The sequence below is a fragment of the Ailuropoda melanoleuca genome, chromosome X, assembly GCF_002007445.2.
Source record: "Ailuropoda melanoleuca isolate Jingjing chromosome X, ASM200744v2, whole genome shotgun sequence".
NCBI classification, from domain to species: Eukaryota; Metazoa; Chordata; class Mammalia; order Carnivora; family Ursidae; genus Ailuropoda; species Ailuropoda melanoleuca.
The window spans coordinates 72,513,567-72,531,334 of record NC_048238.1 but is presented as its reverse complement, the minus strand read 5'-3'; the positions used below and the strand labels follow the sequence as shown (position 1 = coordinate 72,531,334).

Here is a 17,768-nt window from a genome sequence, read left to right as displayed (position 1 = left end):
AGTGCCCTTCTGTGTCTCTAACTATAGACTTTAGTTTAAAATCCAATCTATCTGATATGAGAATTGCTACCAAAACTTTCTTCTGAGGTCCATTTGCATGAAAGATGGTACTCCATCCCTTTACTCTCAGTCTGAATGTATCTTTGGGTTCAAAATGAGTCTCTTGTAGACAGCAAATGGATGGGTCATTTCTTTTTATCCAATCTGCAAACCTGTGGCATTTTATGGGCTCATTCAAGCCATTCACATTGAGACTGAATACTGAGAGATATGCTTTTAATGATGCCATGTTGCCAGTAAAGTCTTTGTTTGTATCGGTTGTGACTTTCTGCTCTGTATCACTCTTGGGGCCTTTTTACCTTTATAGAACCCCCTTAAAATCTCCTGTAGGGCTGGTTCCGTGGTTACGAAATTGGTTAATGACTGGCGATTCTGGAAGGTTTTTATTTCTCCATCAATTCTGAATGAGAGCCTTGCTGGATAAAGGATCCTTGGCTGCATGTTTTTCTCTGAAAGAGCTTTAAAAATGCCCCCTCAACCCTTTCTCTCATTGCAGGTCTGTGTAGACAGGTCTGACGTAATTCTGATACCTTTGCCTTGGTACGTGAGAAATTTCTTTGCCCTGGCTGCTTTCAATACTGTATCCTTGGATCTAATATTTTCGAATTGCACTATGACGTGATGTGGCATAGGTTTGTCGTGGTTGAGCTTGGGAGGGGATTTCTCTGCCTCTTGGACATGAATGTTTGTTTCCCTTGCTAGATTAGGGAAGTTTTCAGCTACAATTTGTTCAAATATCTCTTCTAGACCTTTGTTTTTCTCCACCCCCTTGGGGATGCCGATGATTCTGACACTGGAACGTCTCATTGAGTCAGTAATCTCCCGTAACCTACATTCGTGGGCGTGGATTTTTTTAAGTCCAGCTTCTATTTTCGTTTTTTCTTCTACTAACCCATCCTCCAATTCGCTAATACGTTCCTCTGCCTCGGTGACCCTGGCCATCAAAGCCTCTAGTTTTGACTGCATTTGGCTTATAGAATTTTTAATTTCTGCCAGATTCACTCTCATTTCTGCCCTTAGGGATTCTATATTCTCATTAACATTTTCATTAATACTTTTTTCAAGTCTACACATCATCTTGACCATTGTTACTCTGAATTCCATTTCTGATAATTTCGTTACATCCATATCCATTATTTCTATGGCAGAGGCCACAGACTCATTGTCTTTTCTTTGCTGGGAGGGACTTCTCCTTCTTGTCATTCTGATGAGGAGAGGTTGCAGGGTTGTCCAGAGCCCAAATTATTGACCGGGACCCTGGCCGTGCGCCCTTGTTTTATAGGGATCTTAGGGATGTGGGCTTCTTCTTTAAAGATTTTATTTATTTATGTGGCAGAGATACAGCCAGCGAGAGAGGGAACACAAGCAGGGGAGTGGGAGAGGAAGAAGCAGGCTCCCAGCGGAGGAGCCCGATGAGGGACTCCTTTCCGGAACGCCGGGATCATGCCCTGAGCTGAAGACAGGTGCTTAATGACTGCGCCACCCAGGCGCCCCAGGCTTCTTGATTTTTCAGCCTGCCTTCTGGGGGAGGGGCCTGCTGCGCCGATACTCAGGAAACCCTGTTTGGGTAGAGTCTCCATGTCCCCTGCGGGGGGGGGATGGGGATGGGCACGCTGTGAGCCGGTATTTCCAGGCTTTTGTTCTCTGGCGGCTTTCCCTGGCGGTTTGCTGTGCCTCTTCTGAGAGTCAGAGCAGCAGCGGCCGAATCTCAGCCTCTGTCTCAGAACAGAGGGATCGCGGGCCATTCTCCACTGATGTTCTGGCCATTAACTCTGTTACTGTTGGCGCTGCTCAACTCTGCAGCGTCCCGGGATGTGCGCCCCACACCTGGCGTCCCAGCCCTCACTTCCAGGGCCGGTGCATCTCTGTCCTTTGTGTTTCTAATACCGCCAGCTGACAGCTGCCAGCCACTCCTGCACGCTCCGAAGCTCCGGCCATCAATCTGGTGGCGCGTGTTCCCGGCTCACGGTCTCAGTCTGCTCTCTCGTGGGTGCCGGTCTGGGAGTCCACCCGCTCCCGCGTGCAGGTGGCTGCCGCTTCCCGGTGCCCGAACGCGGTGGCTCCTTCCCCCTTCCGTTTATCTTCCGAAATCTGTGCACGGTTTCACGGCTCCCTGCTTCATACCTCAATACTCGGTGCTGGAGATGTTCATTTGTAGAGATCCAGATGTATTTTCCTGCGTCTCAGGCTGATTCCATGGATGTTCAAGCTGGTCTGGTACCTATCCAGCTCGACTCAGGGGACAGGCTGAAAAAGGGGTCCCCTACTCCTCTGCCATCTTACCCCCTTTTTCCTCTCTCTGACCTTCTCTCTTCTGTTTATTTGTTAAATGCAAGCATGGAATTTGTTGTTTTTGTTCATCACTCTATCCCTGAGATCTAAATGAATAAACATTAGATGTTCAGTAAATGTTAGCTGATTAGAAGACAGGGCATCAAAGGTATGTTGATTGATGAGACATGTCCTCTCTGCTTTACTTTTGCATCAATCCCCTTATGATACTAACCTCTCTTCCTCATTCTACAGATTCAGGTATATGGCTGGTCAAGTGTCATATTCCTTGTTTAAATATGACTCAGGATAATTTTTCAGGTATTCTTGTACCACGAGGGTAAGGTTTAGCCAAGTTTTGTGCATCAGCATATTAGCAAAGAACAGTTACAACTAGGACACAAGGAGGACTAAGATAGGTATAGAAATGGAGGGAAGATAAATGGTCACAGTTTTTTAAAGGTATTGAACATAGAAGAAAGAATTACCTCTTGGGTTTAAAAAGTGTTCTGAACAGTACTTGATGTTACAGACTTTGATCATATCTGCTCTATGGTGCTCATCCCTACAGATGAAAGAGAATTACTTGTTAAATATCTTCCCATTATTATGGTGTGCCCCCAGGGAAAGAGAGCTGTTGACCAGCAGTCTCAACAATAAAAGCAGATAGAATGTCCAGTGCCCGGAAAGAAGCTTACTATCCCAAATGTATTCAGCCCTGGGGAGAAAACCTACTCTAAGTAAGGGACCAACATAATAGATTGGTTTCTTAACAAAGCACCAGGTTTGAATTAAGATCCCCTGGGTTCAACTAGTTCTGTGTTCTTGAACAAGTAATGTAACATATCTCAGTCTCAGATTCCTCAGCTGAAAAATGAGGATAAGAAGTTCTTTATTGTGATTCCATTAGAGGTTGGAGACAGGAATTCCTTTCATTATACAACCATGAGCAAAAATACGTTTACCATTTTCAGTTGGAATGATTATAATAACTGACCTCTCCAGTCTGTTGTAAATACTAAGCAAAATAATATATATAAAACATATAATAGAGCATCTGGCACATAGCAGATATTTGATAAATTGCAGTTAGAATTGTTATTACTGTTAGGATTAGTTGTTACATATTACTAATAAATAATAATTATAATTTATATGTAATATAGACAATCAATCACCAGTATAATAAAAACAATACACTGGTGGCAATGGGTTAAGGTATGCCACTGGGTTGGGGTGCTACTTTTTAGGGAAGAGTCTAAAAGAGGTCAGTTGGGCAATACACCTAATACCAGAGGGCCATGAAGGTCTGAAAGGGTCAAAAAGATACACTGACACACACACAAAAAGAAGTGAATCAAAAGAAAACAGTTAAGGCAGGGAGACACTTCCAGTTAATATGAGCAGTAGCTACTTGGCAAAGGCCAGAACCTTGGAAGTCAAATTGTGAGCAAGGGTTTCACTAACACTTCTGGGAGTTTCTTAGACAAATGCCTTGTATAATAAAGCCCAGGCCTCTAGGTAAATTTTCCAGGGACAAAAGACAAGAGATACTATTTTATGTGTTCCTTCCCCAACCCCTCCAAATTATAAACTATGCAGGCCATGCCAACAGCACCATCATTAACTTGGGGTAGGGATGAGGGCAGGAAACCCAACCTGGGGATGGCTGATGGGTTGAAGGAGAACACGTTTCAGTTTTCTTTCTCACCCACAAGCAACCTTAGGCTTAGGCTCTGCATGAATTCATTCTTGCTCTGGTCTCTAGCATGTGAAAGGCTGCTGACAAATTGCTTGTTAACCCATGAACAAGGCCCAGTATAAAGTCCTTGATGATGACCAAGATCTCTGGAACTCGAAGGCAAGGCCAGGTGTGAGTCCTACTGTCTCCATAACTGACCTGGGGTTGGTATGATCAGGGCTGCCTGACAGTCTAAGACTCAGGTTGATTTTTATTAGTTGTATAATCCAGCCCTGGCACAGTTCCTGCTAACAATCTTGCATTATTTAGGTTTTATTTAGAAAAATGCCCCAGGCCAGTTCTATTTAAAATGTTTCCTGAAACTGGGACCTAGAAATGTTACTTTTCTTTCATTAGGTATAATTAGGGCTATGCAAGTTTGAGGAGGAAGACTGATGAGTGTGCAACAATGGGGATTCTACTTTTTTTCTGACCTCCCTTCACATTCTGAGGAGGTCAGGGAGAACATTCAGGCTCAATAGGAGCAAAGGGCCTTTGCAGTGATATTACAGAAGGGCCTTACAACTGCATGCATTTCTAATCTTTTAAGTACTTCCACATCTCTTATTTTACTTAATTCTGCCAATAATCCAGGAAACTGTGCAGGGGAAGTATCATCTACACTTCGCAGAGGAGTAAAATGTAGACACAGAGAGGACAAATAAATCGGTTAAGCACATATAGCTGGTTAGGGGATTAGAACCAAGGTTTTGGCTGTTAGCCCCTGGTTACTCTCAGAACTTGATGTTAATATGGATTAACAACCAAACTAACTTGCGGTTATCCACACAAACTTGGGGAAGCTCATAGAAAGAAATGTAGATTGTAAAGATAACATTTAAAGAATAAAGTTAATATGCACAGCACAAAATAATTTTCAAATTTATGAATAAACCTCACTTCCTATTCCAAAGTGTTCATGTTAGCTACTTTAGGTCATAATTTATACTTTTTTTTTCCCAAGAAGTATTTCTAAGGGAAAATGTTGATCAATCTTGGGTTACCTGACAGGAAAAGTAAGATCCAGGATTTAAAATGTACATGATGAATCCAGAAGTCTCTTTCTAACTCCCATTTATACAATATGTTTATACTATAAAATCTTAAGTTTTATTTCAGAATTTGAGTTTATGTAATATTTTTCTATCACCAGCACTAACTGATTAAAAAGAAACTAAATAAATTAGGGAACTTTTTTCATATCGAAAAGCAGAAGCCAGGGTGCCTGGGTGGCTCAGTTGGTTAAGTGTCCCACTTGATTTTGGCTCAGGTCACGATCTCAGGGTTGTGGGATTGAGCTGCATTGGGCTCCATGCTCAGCACGGAGTCTGCTTCTCCCTCTCCCTCTGCTCCTCCGCCTCCCCAATTAAATTAAATATATTAAATAAATAAATAAATAAATGCAGAAGCCCAGATAAAATGCCTCAGGACATACTGAAACTTTTCTAAATGGTTCCATCAATTGTGTAATCCTCATTTCAAATTACTTTCTTTGCAAATCCCAGAACTATCTAATGATCAGCAAACTAAAACAAAATATCTTTTTTGACATTTTTGAAATGTCAATTGACTGTTATGCAATACTATCATTTAATCAATCTACCACCCTTGGATGATATTGTCCTACTTGAAACATAAGACCTATGAACTGATATAATTAACAGATTCAGGGAAGGGAAGCAAATCAATAAACAAACAAGATCTGGATGGTGACCATGGAAGTTGGAATTCACTAAGGAGTGTATAACAACACACATGCCAAATCAATTAGAGAAAAAAAATTAAAAATATTTATTTAAAAATTAAAAAATTAAAAAAATAAACAAGATCTTAGGCCCTTTGATGAATTCCATTCTTTCAAAATTATTACAAAAGTAGGAAAATTGTATTGAAAAATATCTTTGACCTTGTTGTAAAGGAGACTTTCAGATGAGAGCAAAATTAAGCATGTATAACTAGAAACATGCAATGTTAATGATTTAAAAGAACAAGAAAAGGAAGAGAGAAGACACAAATTACTAATACCAGAAAGAAAAGAGAGGATATCACTATAGTTCCCATGATATTAAAAGTATAATGAAGGAATACTACAAACAACTCTATGCCCACAAATTTGATAACCTAGATCAAAAGAACCAATTTCTTGAAAGGCACAATCCGCAAAAATTTATACAAGAAGAAAGAGACAATATGAATAAGGCCTATAGCTATTAAAGAAATTGAACCAAAATTAATAACCCTCCAAAATATAGAACACCAGGCCAGATGGATTTACTGGTGAATTCTACCAAATATTTAAGGATGAAATTATACAAATTCTCTACACTCTACTTCAGAAGATAAAAGCAGAGGGAATAATTGTTAACTCATTCTATGATACCAGCATTACCTTAACACCAAAACCAAAGATACTACAAGAAAACTACACACTGAATGTCTTTCATGAACATAAATGCACAATCCTCAACAAAATATTAGGAAATCAAAACCAGTAATGTATAAAAATGATACACCACAACCAAGTGGGATTTATCCCAGCTATGGAAACTGGTTCAAAAACTCAAAACTCAATTAATGTAGTTCATCATATTAACAGGCTAAAGAAAAAAATTACATGAGTATATCAGTAGATGCCAGGAAAGCATTTGACAAAATCCAACATCAATTGATGATAAAATCTCTCAACAAACTAGGACTACAGGGAAAATTCCTCAACTTGGTAAAGAATACTTATGAAACACCTACAGCTAACATCACACTTAGTGGTAAGAATCTACAAGATTTTTCACTAAAATTAAGAATAAGGCAAAGATGCCCCATCTCACCATTCCTATTCAACACCATAATAAAACTCCTGGCTAATGCAATAGATACGAAAAGAAAATATCTGATTGATTCAGAAGGAAAATATAAAAAGTATCTTTGTTCATAGATGTATGATTGATCTATGCAGATAGATGATCTATGCAGAAAATCTGTAAGAGCTGACAAAACCTGAAACTAGTAAGCAATTATAACACGGTTTCAGGATATAAGGAAATACACAAAAATCAGTTGCTCTCATATATGCCAGCAATGAAAAAGCTTTTAATTTGAAATTAAAAACATGATACTATTTATATTAGAAAACCCCAAAATGGAATACTTAGGTATATATCTAACAAAGTACCTACAAGATCTACATGAGGATAACTATAAAACTGAGAAGAACAAAGTTGGAGACTGATGCTACCTGACTTCAAGACCTATTGTAAAGCTACAGTAATTAAGACACAATAGACAAACACAACAATGGAAAAGAATATCAAGCCTGGAAATAGACCTACATAAATATAGTCAACTGATCTTTGACAAAGAAGCAAAGGCAACACAATGGAGCAAAGAGTGTCTTTCAATTTATGGTACTGGGGTGCCTGGGTGGCTCACCAATTAAGCATCTGACTCCTAGTTTCAACTTAGGTCATGATCTCAGGGTTGTGAGATTGAGTCCCGTGTAGGGCTTCGTGCTTAGCAGGGAATCTTCTTGAGATTCTCTTCCTCTCCCTCTCCCTCTGCCTCTCTCTCTCTCAAACAAATAAACAAATCTTTAAAAAAATAAAATAATAAACAAATAAATGGCATTGGAACAACTGGACATCCAAATTTTAAAAAAATGAATATAGATACAGATCTTCACACCCATCATGAAAAATAATTCAAAATGGATCACAAAACTAAATGTAAAATGCAAGACTATAAAATTTTTAGAAAACAACATAGGAGAAAACCTAGATGACCTTGGACATAGCAATGATTTTTTTAATTACAACATCAAGGACATGATCTATGGAAGAAATAACTGAAAGTTAATAAAATTAAAAACTTCTGCTCTACAAAAGACAATGTCAAGAGAATTAGAAAACAAACCACAGACTGGGAGAAAATATTAGCAGAAGACACACTGAATAAAGGACTGTTATGCAAAACATACAAAGAATTTTTAAAACTCAACAATAAGAAAAAAAATGTTTAAATAGGTCGAAGACCTTAACGGAAACCTCATCAAAGAAGGTAAGATATACAGATGGCAAATAAACATTTTCAAAGATGTATATCATATGTCACCAGGAAAATGCAAATGAAAACAAACATGAGCCACAACTGTACACCTATTAGAATGGCCAAAATCCAGAACACTGACAACATGAAATGCTAGCATGGATGTGGAGCAGCAGAGACTCTCATTCATTGCTGACGGAAATGCAAAATGGTACATCTATTTGGAAGATAGTTTGGCTTTTTTTTATTTTATTTTATTTTTTTTTTACAAAACCAAACATTTCCTTACCATATGATCTAGCATTTGTGTTCTTTGGTATCTACCCAAAGGAGTGGAAAAATTATGTCCACACAAAAGCCTGTACACAGATGTTTATAAAAGTTTTGCTCATAATTGCCAAAATTTGGAAGCAACAAAGATATCCTTTAGTAGATGAATGTGTAAATAAACTGTGGTATATCCACACAATGGAATAGTACTAAGAGCTAAAAAGAAATGAGCTCTCAAGCCATGAAAAGATATAGAGGAACCTTAAATGCATATTACTAAGTAAAAAACAAAGCCAATCTTAAAAAGCTACATAATGTAGGATTCCAAATATGTAATTTTTGTTAAAGGCAAGACTATGAAGACACTAAAAATATCAGTGGTTGCCAAGGGTTGGGAGGAAGGATGAATCAGTGGAATACAGAGGACTTTAAGGGCAGTGAAATATTCTGTATGATATTATAATGATGGATACATGCCATTATACATTTATCCAAATCCATAAAATGTACAAGAGTGAACCACAGTGAAAACTATGGACTTTAGGTGATAATGATGTGTCAGTGTAGGTTAATTAATCAGTTGTAGCAAATGTTCACTCTGGCAGTGGATGCAGATAATAGGGTATGCATGTGTGGAGGCAGGAGGTATATGGGGAATTTCTGTACCTTCCTCTCAATTTTGCTGTGAATATGAAACATCTCTAAAAAAAAAAAAAAGCTTTAAAAAAAAGCAGGACAGCCAAAGTTCTGATCAATTTCTTAATATTATCATTTTATGAAGAGCTGCAACCATTCAGATACATTCAAATGACATTCATTGAACATCTGCTATGTGCCATGCTGCTTATATATATGGTAAAACAGATATAAACTTAATACAATCATAAAAAATATGTGTGCTGTGTAAATAATGCTGCAATAAAAATAGAAACAAAACAAATAAACAAAGGGGAAAAAAAAGACAAACCAAAAAACAGACTCTTAACTATAGAGAACAAACAAACAGTTACCAGAGAGGAGGTGGGTGGTGGGTGGGTGAAATAGGTGAAAGAGATTAAGTACACTTATGTTGATGAGCACTGAGTAATAAATAGAAGTGTTGAATCACTATATTGTACACCTGAAAATAATGTAACACTGCATGTTAACTATTTTAGAATTAAAATTTTTAAAAAAGGGACTTGCCCCAATGGGAAGACCTCAAAAAACAAACAACAACAAAAAAAATATCTGTGCTATGGTAAGTTGGTGAAACTCAGGATCTTTTGAAAAACCCTCTTTTACCCTTTTTAGTCTACAAGAAAATAACCTTATCTAGAATTGTGAAGAGTTAGGGTTTTTTATTTTTTTAGTTTTCTTTTTTTTAACAAAATTTTCATCATTCAAAGATGATATCTCTAGTCTATAAGAATGTCAATACACTAGGTTTGAGTTTATGTACATTTTTTTTCCATTAGGCAGAAACTTGATTAATAAACAAACAAGGATTTATTGGAGGTATAAACAGAGAATACTTTTTTAACTGTTCTTTCCTGCTGACATGAACACTCAGCCTTCAGCATGACACTGATTATGTCCAACCAAGGATTATTCAAACATAATTTCTTTATCATTCATGATGCTTTCAGAGAAAAGGTCAACCCAAAGACTTGAACTGAACTGGATCTGAGTAGATCTCTGCTTGAGAATGTGGTCTCTAGTTTAAACTCACCACATTCTGGCCAAGGACTAAACACTGCCAACTGCAGGCAAGAAGAGCCTCTGTAGATGTCTGGTCTGAAGAAAAGAGCAACCAGAACACAACAGCAAGGCACATGCAGTACACATGGGAAACACACCCTGATGTGCCAGACCCTGGGCATTACGTGAGCTCTTCTTCATAAAGCCGTTACTCTCAGGAGCAGGAAGCATAACTGGCTTTTCTAACACAGAGAAGAAGGCAGAGTCTTAGACAAAATGCCATGACAGAGGAATTCATCCCAAATGAAAGAACAAGATAAGGCCACGGCAGAGATCTAAGTGAAACAGATATAAGTAACAAGCCTGATGGAGAATTTAAAGTAACAGCTATAAGGATATTTGCTGGACTTGAGAAAAGAGTGGAAGACATCAGAGAGACCATTATTATAGAGATAAAAGAGTTAAAAAATCAGTCAGAGGTTAAGAATTCAATAACAGAGATTGGAAATAGGCTTGATGCAATGAACAGCAGAATGGAAGAAGCAGAGGAACAAATCAGTGATGCAGAAGACAAAATAATGGAAAATAAGAAAGCTAAACAAAAGAGAAAAAGAAGAATTACGGAACGTGAGAATAGACTTAGGCAACTCAGTGACTCCATCAGACATAATAACATTCATATTACAGGAGTCTCAGAAGAAGAAGAGAGAAAAGGGGTCAGAAAATTTATTTGAGGAAATGATAGCTGAAAACTTCCTTAGCCTGGGGAAGGAAACAGACATCCATATTCAGGAGCACAGAGAACTCCCACCAAAATCAACAAAAGCAGGCCAGCATCAAGACATATTGGGATTAAATTTATGAAATATAGTGATCAAGAAAAATTCTTAAAAGCAGCAAGACAAAATAAATCCTTAAATTATAAGGGAACAACCATAAAGCTAGCTGGATAATTCTCAACAGAAATGTGACAAACAAGAAGAAAGTGACATGATATATTCAAATTGCTGAATGAGAAAAATCTGCAGCCAAGAGTACTCTATCCAGCAAGGCTATCGTTCAGAATGGAAGGAGAGATAAAGAGTTTCCCAGACAAACAAAAACTAAAGGGGTTTGTGAACACTAAACCACCCCCGCAAGAAATATTAAAGGGGACTCTTTGAGTGGAAAGGTAAGACCAAAAGTGACAAAGACAAGAAAGGAACAGAGAAAATCTCCAGAAACATCAAAACAAATAATGAAATGGCACTAAACACATATCTATAAATAATTACTCTGAATATAAATGGATTAAAAGCTACAATCAAAAGACATAAGGTGTCAGAATGGATTAAAAAAAACAAGGCCCATCAATATGCTGCCTAAACAAGATTCATTTTAGACCTAAAGATACTTGCATATTGAAAGTGAGGGGATGGAGAAATATTTATCATACAAATAGACATCAAAAGAAAGTCAGAGGGGCAAAACTTACATTGGACAAACTAGACTTAAAACAAAGACTTTAACAAGAGATGAAGTAGGGTACTATATCATAATAAAGGGGACAATCAAGAAGATCCAACAATTGTAAATATTTATGCACCCAACATGGGAGGACCCAAATACATAAAACAACTAATAACAAACATAAAAGGAAGTAATTGCTAATGATACAATAATAGTAATGGTCCTCAACACCCCATTTACATCAATGGACAGATCATCTAAACAGAAAACCAGCAAGGAAACAATGGCTTTGAATGACACACTGGACCAGATGGACTCAACAGATATATTCAGAATATTCCATCCTAAAAGAGAAGAATACACATTCTTTTCAAGTGCACATGGGACTTTCTCCAGAACAGATCACATATTAGGTCACAAATCAGTCTCAACAAATACAAAAAGACTGAGATCATACCATATATATCTTCTGACCACAATACTGTGAAATTTGAAGCCAACCACAAGAAAAAATTTAGAGAGACCAAAAATAAAGTGGAGGTTAAACAACATGCTACTAAATAATGAATGGGTCAGGGGCGCCTCGGTGGCTCAGTTAGTTAAGTGTCCAACTCTTGGTCTCGGCTCAGGTCATGATTTTGTGGTTGTGGGCTTGGGCCCCATGTTGGGCTCTGTGCTCAGTGCAGAGTCTGCTTCTGATTCTCTCTCCCTCTTCCTCACACACATTCTCTCTCTCAAATAAATAAAATCTTAAAAAAAACACAATTAATGGGTCAACCAGGAAACCAGAAAAGAAATAAAAAAAGATAAATGGAAAGAAATGAAAATAAAAACACAATGTTCCAAAAAATTGGGGATGCAGCAAAAGCATTCCTAAGAGGGAAGTTTATAGCAACACAGACCTACTTCAAAAAGAAAGAAAAATCTCAAATATACACCCTAACATTAAATGTAAAGAGCTAGAAAAAGAACAATAAATGAAGCCTAAAGCCAGCAGAAGGAAGGAAATAATAATGATCATAATATATATTATTTATAATAAAATAATATATTTAAATGTATATATGCTAAGTGAAATAAGTCAAGCAGAGAAAGGCAATTATCATATGGTTTCACTCATATGTGGAACATAAGGAATAGCACAGAGGACCACAGGGGAAGGGAGGGAAAACTGAATGGGAAGAAACCAGAGAGGGAGACAAACTATGAGACACTCTAGACTCCAGGAACAAAACTGAGGGTTACAGAAGGGGGGGGGAAATGGGCTAACTGGGTGATGGGTATTAAGGAGGGTACATGTGGTGGTGAGCACTGGGTGTTATATGCAACTAATGAATCATTGAACACTACATCAAAAACTAATGATGCACTATATGTTGGCTAATTGAACATAATATAAATAAATAAACACTAAATAGATAAAAAATATATAATTAAAATAAAAAGATTATAATAAAACAGAAATTTTAAAAAACAACAATAGAACAGATCAATGAAATCAGGAGCTGGTCCTGTGAAAAAAAAATCAATAAAATTGATAAACCTTTAGCCAGACTTATATTAAAGAAAAAAGACCCAAACAAGTAAAATCAGAAATGAGAAAGGAGAAATAAAAACTGACACCACAGAAATACAATTATAAGAGAATATGATGAAAAACTATATGCCAACAAATGGAACAACCTGGAAGAAATTGATAAATTCCTAGAAACATATAAACTACCAAAACTGAAACAGAGAGAAATAGAAAACTTGAACAGACTGGTAATCAGCAAAGAAATTGAATCAATCATAAAAAATCTCCCAACAAATAAACGTCCAGGGCCAGGTAGCTTCACAGGAGAATTCTACCAAACATTTCAAGAAGATTTCATATCTATACTTCTCAAACTATTCCAAGAAATAGAAAAGGAAGAAAAACTTAAAAATTCATTCTATGAGGCCATCAGTACCCCAATACCTAAACCAGATAAAGACTCCACTAAAAAAGAGAACTACAGGCCAATATCTCTGATGAACATGGATGCAAAAATTCTAAAAAAAAAAAAATACTAACAAACCAAATCCAAAGTACATTAAAAGAAGCATTCACCATGAGTAAGTGGGATTTATTCCTGGGCTACAAGAGTGGTTCGATATTTGCAAATCAATCTGATGCACCACATTAATAAAAGAAAGTATAAGAACCATATGATCCTCTCAATCGATGCAGAAAAAGCATTTGAAAAAATACAACATATATTCATAATAAAAACTCTCAACAAAGTAGGTTTAGAGGAAACAAACCTCAACAAAATAAAGGCCATACATGAACAAGCCACAGCTAATATCCTCAGTGGGAAAAAACTGAGAGATTTTCCCCTAAGGTCAGGCACAAGACAGGGATGTCCACTCTTACTTAACATAGTACTGCAAATCCTAGTCACAGTAGTCAGACAACAAAAAGAAATAAAATGCACCCAAATCAGCAAGGAAGAAGTCAAACTTTCACCATTTGCAGATGGCATGATACTCTATATGAAAACCTGAAAGACTCCAACAAAAAATTGCTAGAACTGATGCAATTCCGCAAATTTGCAGGATACAAAATCAACATACAGAAATCTGTTGCACCTCTATAGACCAATAATGAAGCAGCAGAAAGAGAAATTAAGGAATCAATCCCATTTACAATTGCAACAAAAACCACGGGATACCTAAGAATAAACTTAACCAAAGAGGTGCAAGACTGGTAATCTGAAAACTATAAAACACTGATGAAAGAAATTGAAGATGACACAAAGAAATGGACAGACATTCCATGCTCATGGTTTGGAGAATGAACATTGTTAAAATGTCTATACTACTGAAAGCAATCTACAATCCCTATCAGTCCCTATCAAAATACCATCAGCATTTTTCACAGAGCTAGAACAATCCTAAAAATTGTATGGAACCACAGAAGACCCTGAATAGCCAGAGCAACCTTGATAAAAAAAAAAAAAAGCAAAGCTGGAGACATTGCAATCCCAGATTTCAATTTATGTTACAAAGCTATATTGATGAAAACAGTATGGTACTGTCACAAAATAGACACATAGATCAAAAGAACAGAATAGAAAACCCAGAAATGAACCCACAACTATGTGGTCAATTAATCTTCAACAAAGCAGGAAAGAACTTTCAGTTGGAAAAAGACAGTGTCTTCCACAAATGGTGTTGGGAAAACTGGAGAGGAACACGCAAAAGAATGAAGCTGGACCACTTTCTTACACCAGACACAAAAATAAATTCAAAAAGAGTTAAAGACCTAAATGTGAAACAGGAAACCATTAAGATCCCAGAGGAGAACACAGGCAGTAACCTCTTCGACATTGGTCATAGCACCTTCTTTCTACATATGTCTCCTCAGGCAAGGGAAACAAAAGCAAACATTGAACTATTGAGGCTGCATCAAAATACAAAGCTTCTGCACAGCAAAGGAAATAATCAACAAAACTAAAAGACAACATTTGGAATGGGAGAAGATATTTGTAAATGACATATTTGAGAAAGGGTTAATATCCAAAATCTATAAAGAACTTATCAAACTCAACACCCAAAAAATGAATAATCCAATCTAAAAAATTAGCAGTAGATATCACTCATCATCAGGGAAGTACAAAATCAAAACTACAATGAGATGCCGTCTCACACCTGTCAGAATGGCTGAAATCAACAACACAAGAAACAACAGGTGTTGGTGAAGACCTGGAGAAAAGGAACCCTCCAACACTACTGGTGGGAATGCAGACTGGTGCAGCCACTCTGGAAAATAGTATGGACGTTCCTCCTCCATTTAAATTTAAAATAGAACTACCTAAATAGAACTACTTAAATTTAAAAATAGAACTACCCTATGATCCATCAATTGTACTACTAGGTATTTACCCAAAGAATTCAAAATACTAATTCAAAGGGATACATGCACCCCAATGTTTATAGATAGCAGCATTATCTAAAATAACCAAATTATGGAAATAACCCAAATGTCCACAGACTGATGAATGCATAAATCACACACACACACACACACACACACACAATGTAATATTACTCAGCCATAAAAAAGAATGAAATCTTGCCATTTGCAACAACATGGATAGAGCTAGAAAATATTCTGCTAAGCAAAGTAAGTCAGTCAGAGAAAGACAAACACCATGTAATTTCACCCATATGTGGAATTTAAGAAAAACAAATGATCATAGGGGGAAAAAAGAGAGAGAGAGAGACAAACCAAGAAATGGATTCTTAACTAAAGAGAACAAACTGACAGTTACCAGAGGGGAGGTAGGTGGGGGGACAGATGAAATAGGTAATGGAGATTAAGGAGTGCACTTGTGATGAGCACAGGATGATGTATGGAAGTGCTGAATCACTATATTGTACACCTGAAACTAATATTACACTGTATGTTCACTAACGGGAATTTAAATTAAAACTTTTAAAAATGGCTTACTTTAATTTTCTAAAAGTATTTAATAGCAGAATGGAAGAATGGTAGCATACAGATACAAGTGATCACAAGCTGAAGTCCATGTTTACAGTGTTATGGAAGGAATAAAAAAGGGTAAAAAATGTTCTGAGGCCAGAAGCAGAGAAGGCCAAGGAGTAAACAGGGCAGCTGCTATAAAACCATCAGCGCGAGTGGAGAGTGGTAAGAAGAGAACTGTCCTCAGCACCCTGTTCTTCTTGCTCTATATCTTCTCCCTGGATTATTTCAACCACTACTTGTAACTCAACTTCCACTTTTCAATATTATATCTCCAGCCCTGATGTCTTTCCTAAGTACTAGACTCATGTATCTAACTGCCTGTGGGGTATCTCTATTACGATGCCCCAAGGGTATCTCAATATCAATATGTGCACAAAGGTGAACTCCCTCCCAAACAACTTCTCTTTCATTTTCCATCTAAGTCTACAACATCACTATCTATTTAGTTCCCTGTATCTGAAATCTGGGAAATTACCCTACTCATTTTCTCATCCCTGTCCCTGACATTCCTATGAATTCTATCAACCAAAGAGCTCTCTACACTCTTCTCTCCATTCTAACATCTACTGCTCTAGTTTACACATTGAATTACTGTGACATCCCCCTAATGGGTCTCCTGACTCCAGTATCTCCCCTCTTTCCTTGCCATTCCAATTTCTACATTATCTCCTGAATGATCTTTCTACAGAAGTCACTGTAGAACAAGCCAAAACGTGAACCCTTTCCATATAAATTATATAAACCCTTTCCAGACTAATAATTTAAAATACACAAACTGAAATGGGGGGGGAAGATAACGGTTTAAACAGAGAGCTAAAACAGTGGGATTTAAACCTCTGGAATTTAACCATCTTCTTAAGTAATATTTTGATGCCTGATACATTATTTTTTTCTATCTGACACAAGACCCTTAGAGAAGAAATGTTATCTATTTCAATGTAGTTCATAGAACAAAGCATAATTCCCATGTAATAAATAATGAATTTCTGATTTTTCAAATAGAAAAATAAATTAAAACCCAAAATGAGTATATCTCTGCATGGCCAGTCCCTTCAGTGCATAAATGTTGGCACATAAAAGAGAATGAAGAGTTAAATTGGAAAGGTAGACTAAACTGAGATTCTAATATGAGGCCAAGGAGTGTATCACAGGAATCCATGAAATATTCTTAAACTTGAAAGTAGTATGATCATAGGAAAGATTAGGGGTTAGAAAGAGATTAAAGTTAGGGAGATTATCTAGGAGGCAATGTGGGCACTCTCTAAATGGGAATGGGTGTCAAAAGAAGTTTCTGATGTAGTAGCAACAAGACTAGGGGACCGACTTGCTATGTTACTAAAGGCAAGTGGTGTTGATGATTTTGAGGTTTCTATACTGAACATAGGAATATAGGAGGAGAATCATCTCTAGGTAGAAAGGGTGAACATTTGGCTTTTGGATACCTTTAGGATATGTAGGAAATATGAGTCTAAGCCAGGAGCTGGCAAACTACAGGCCAAATCTGCCAGTTGCCTATTTTTATACATAAAGTTTTACAGGAATATAGCCATGCTTATTTCTTCAAGTATTTTTTACGGCTGCTTTTATGTACAAGTGGTTGGGGCAGAGATCTTTTGCCTACAAAGCCTCAAATGATTACTACCTGGCCTTTTACTTAAAAAAATTGCTGACCCTCGTATTCCAGTTCAGGAATGCCTGGAATACAAGATACAGTATCTTTTTGGCAGGCGCGGGGCGGGGGGGGGG

At 37.1% G+C, this 17,768-nt stretch overlaps 1 protein-coding gene across 4 annotated transcripts in view; it reads right to left on the bottom strand.

Annotated features, from left to right (window-relative positions):
* The window catches only part of IL1RAPL2 (interleukin 1 receptor accessory protein like 2), a 592,769-nt gene that overhangs the window by 544,702 nt on the left and 30,299 nt on the right, over window positions 1–17,768 (bottom strand). The window lies entirely within an intron of this gene.